This window comes from Dipodomys ordii, unplaced genomic scaffold, assembly GCF_000151885.1.
Source record: "Dipodomys ordii isolate 6190 unplaced genomic scaffold, Dord_2.0 Scaffold49, whole genome shotgun sequence".
NCBI lineage: Eukaryota > Metazoa > Chordata > Mammalia > Rodentia > Heteromyidae > Dipodomys > Dipodomys ordii.
The window spans coordinates 11,003,163-11,007,265 of record NW_012267265.1 but is presented as its reverse complement, the minus strand read 5'-3'; the positions used below and the strand labels follow the sequence as shown (position 1 = coordinate 11,007,265).

The window sequence follows — 4,103 nt, the reverse complement described above, 5'->3', positions numbered from 1 at the left end:
TTGGTCTGGCGACCTCATCCAGAGCGCCAACCCTCAAGTTGTCTGTGACCCCTGACCCCGCGATCGGCAATCCAGAGCCCAGCCTCTCTCCCCGGCCGCCCCCGACTCCGCAGCGGCTCCCGGAAGTGCTGTGGCGGGCCGGGTGGGCGGGGCCGCACGTCGTCTCCGGAAGTGTCGGCAGGCAGGGCGGGGCTGCGGCTGCCACGTTGGAGCGGAACGTGGTGGTGGTTTGGCCGGGGAGGAGGGGCGGCGGCGAATCCTGGGAGAGTCCGAAGGGCGCTGCGCTAACGCTGAACGGGTCTCTGTGGGTGCTCGTCAGGCCCGTGGCCGCTTGACTTCCTCGCCGGCCGTCAGACTTGGAGGTAAAAGTGTAGGCCGCAGCTGGGACCCCGGCCTCGCTCTCCGCCCGCCCCGTCAGGCTGAGGCCCGGTCCCGGGTGACGGCGCGCCCCAGCGCCTGCGGGCTCGGCGGGACAGCGTCTGGCCTTCCAGGCCGGCATCCGCCGCCGACGATTCCCGAGCTGAGCGCCAGGTCCCCCGAGGCTTAGCGCCGCGTGTCGCCGCGTCGCCGGGAGTCGCCGCCGGGCTGCTCACCGGAGTGTGAGGTTAGGAGACCTTCGGACCCCGTGCACAAAGAGATGAGATCCCCCTCCCCGGGGCGAGGGGAGGAAACGAGCCTCCGAGGATTCCGTCGACTCGGGCTTGGTTGGGATTTTCGTCTATGTTTGGGCGGTTGCCAATTTAAGGGTTCAGAGGTTGGAACGGAAGGTCACTCATCATTTAGGGTTGGAGAGTATGGGGGGGGGGGAGCAGTCCATCGTCGTGAGTCACAACCCGTCCTTGGAGTGACAGGGAAGTGCCATTGAGCATCGTAGGCTTTCGCTGACAAATTGTGATGATCAGTTACATGGTCGGGTAGCTGTGAAATAAATCCAAATACTGCCCGGACCTGTGGGCCCGAATCAACTTTTCGGTAAACTCGGAGCACTCATTTTTACATAGGTTCTCTCTTGACATTGTAATGATGCGCTGTCGTCTCCTAAACTACAGTAAAACTGGAAATTGGTTCTCCGTCGTCAGATGTAACTCCATTTAATTAATAATGAGCTCTTCCTGGTTATCACCGTATCCTCGTTTTTTCCTCCCATCTCGATAGTTCTCGAGCTGGCTAACAACATTTGGTCTCCTTTTTAGTGGTGGTTCCGTGCTGGCTTTCCCATTTTTGCCTTAGTTACAGTTCCGGGGAAAGTTTATAGGCTTTAAGAACTTTCGAGTCGTTTGAACTGTTTTTATAATTGTTGACTAATGTTGCACACATTTGCAGTTGTTAGGGAAATGTTGAATTTCAGATCACTTTTGGATCATCGGATTGTTTTCCGAACTAGCAATATAAGAGTGAAAAGAAATTTGTAAACTAAAAAAGCCCAAGTTGATAAGCAGTCTTTTAAGATTCTGCTCCCTTTTGAGAATATTAAAATATTGGATCATTGCCTAGAAAAACATGTATATACATCTACAGTTTTCTGTGTGCTTTCATGAGCTTTACAAATCCCAAGTAAATACTTACAAGGTGATAGTACTAAATTTAATTTTTACATTTTTAAGAATTGAATGTAAATGTTATATTGCCATTATAAATATCTCCATTCTTACGTAGGTTAATTTCAGCTCAGAAAGTTTCATCATCCAGCAGATTAGTATATTTAATTCAATAAGCAATGCAGAGTTGCTTCCTTTGCTTTGTGTTAGTGAACAAATGTTCCCTCTTTAAGTAGCTATTTTGCCCAGATAAGATGGATCTTTACTAAAATGAGTGCCAGGAAAGGATTAGATTGCTACTTTGGAGTAGTTTCCCATTACTGCTTTTTCTTTTCACTTTCTGAGGGTTGGATGGGTCAGCTATATGTATACATAGCATATGAAGATTGGCTAGTTTTCAAAGAATAGTACTCTTTAGATTATAGTTGCGCTTCACAAAATTTGCCACTTGAAAAGGAGCAGAATTTTCATTTAATTGAATGCAATTATTGTGGACAATTATTGAGTGAAAAGTAAGGACCATTGGTGTTCCTTAGCTGTGTTCCTGAAGATAAATTGAGTTAGACTTTTAAAATTGTGATTTTTATAATAGCCGTCATTTGTGAACATTTATTTACTATATACTAGAGGCTGTTCTACTAGAGTAGAACTCATTTAATTCTCACAAGAGATGCTTGTAGGTACTCTTAATGTATTTATTTTACTGAGAGAGGAGCCAAGATACCCATAAGGATAGTTATCTCACCAGAATTAGAGCTGAGATACCGAAATTGAGATTTAAATTTAGGGTGTGTTTCACAGCACAAACTCTCAACTGCTGTTTTATAGATTTTCTTTTCCTGGTGATATATGAATAATTGTGTTCTAGGGTTGGGAAGGTGGCTCAGTGGTAGAGTGCTTGCCTTGCACACATGAGACCCTGGGTTCGATTCCTCAGCACATAAGCAGAAAAAGCCAGAAGTGGTGCTGTGAACCTTGAGCTGAGGAGCTGAGGGACAGCACCCAGATCCAGAGTTCAGGCCCCATGACTGACTAAAAAAAAATTGTGTTCTACTTTTATAATGAATATGTTCTATATAAAGTATGTTTGAATCAAGCAATTATAAATAGTGTAATAGTGAGAATCCTAAAATATAAAGAACAAAATTATGCACAGCTTTTTTTTTTTTTTTTTGGTGGTGAGGCTTGCACACTGGGCCTGGGCGCCATCCCTGAGCTCTTCAGCTCAAGGTTAGCACTCTACCACTTGCCACAGTGCCACTTCTGGTTTTCTAGCATTAATTGGAGATAAGAGATTCATGGATTTGCCTGCCGGTGCTGACTTTGAACTGCTGTCCTCAGATCTTAGCCTTCTGAGTAGCTGGGATGAAGACATGAGCCACCGGCGCCCAGCTTACACACAGCTTTTAAAGCTAGTCTTATTTTAAAGTAAATATTGTTTCATCTAAAAAGTCTTTATGATTTCAAGAAAATCTTTTACAATGAAATGAGTGTTTCTAAGTGAAGGAAATACACTGGGATCCAGTAAAGCTGTATTTCATAATATTTTTAGTTTGAGAATGAGTGCAATACGTAGGTACATTATGGTAACTTTACTAGATAGTCTAAGCCATTATGTAGTTTAGAGTGTGGAGGGGAGTGTTTTTATACAGTTATCACTAAACCTTGTATTCAAGTGGAGCTTCTTCTAATAGAACATTGAGTACTAGAGCTAAGAAATAAATTTAATAAATCTTTGAATTTCCACCTAACGGGGGTAGTTCTTGTGAATGTCTAAGCACTCACTAAATAGCTCTTGTACCTTCGCTGCTAGAGATGCTGTAATTCTAATCATTTTAAAATAGTTATCTTGTTTTTCTTGTTTAGAAATTATTCTGAAATCATGAACTTTTTCCTCCACACAATATTTCCCCCTGTGTTTTAAGTAGTAAAAGTTCCTCTAGTCAGCTAAGAATTCAAAAATTGTTTTATCTAAAACTGGTCTTTCAAGATCATCAAGGTACTGATGTGCCTTTAAATATTTAGATTAAAAACATCTGCATAGTTAATACCAAATTAAGCAGTTTGATACTCAAAAGATAAAAATTGAGATTGAAAAATTAACAAGATAGCACATTAAGTAGTATGTAAAAAACCTGAATTGGACGATAGACAGTAGATGCTCATCAGGTATTATGAAGTATCTAGTTAAAGCAGAGTGGCATTTTATTGTAAGATGCCTCATTTGTGGTACTGTCCCTTATGAACAGTTCAGAGCTTATTTAGGTCATTGTAGGTTGGATCACAGGGCAACTTTCATGAATGAGATGGAACTTGAACTTACTATATGTTTAAAAAGAGAGCACTCCTTGCTTTACTTAGGATAAAATTGTAATTCTTCATCCAAAATAATCTTTTTTTTTTTTTTTGGGTCCGGTCGTGGGGCCTGAACTCTGGGCCTGGGCGCTGTCCCTCAGCTCTTCAGTTCAAGGCTAGCGCTCTACCACTTGAGCCACAGCGCCACTTCCGGCTTTTTTCTTTTTGCTTATGTGGTGCTGAGGAATCGAACCCAGGGCCTCATGCATG

General features: G+C 43.2%; 1 protein-coding gene across 12 annotated transcripts in view; it reads left to right on the top strand.

Annotated features, from left to right (window-relative positions):
* Positions 1-206: 206 nt before the first annotated feature.
* Positions 207-4,103, top strand: part of Sec31a (SEC31 homolog A (S. cerevisiae)) — a 69,720-nt gene continuing 65,823 nt past the window's right edge. For 11 of the 12 annotated variants that reach the window (XM_013020226.1, XM_013020223.1, XM_013020222.1 and 8 more), the window contains exon 1: positions 207-362. The gene's annotated coding sequence lies outside the window, so the exon portion shown is untranslated. Of the gene's footprint in view, positions 363-515; positions 605-4,103 lie in introns of those variants that run through there. The other variant, XM_013020215.1, reaches the window with a different exon arrangement.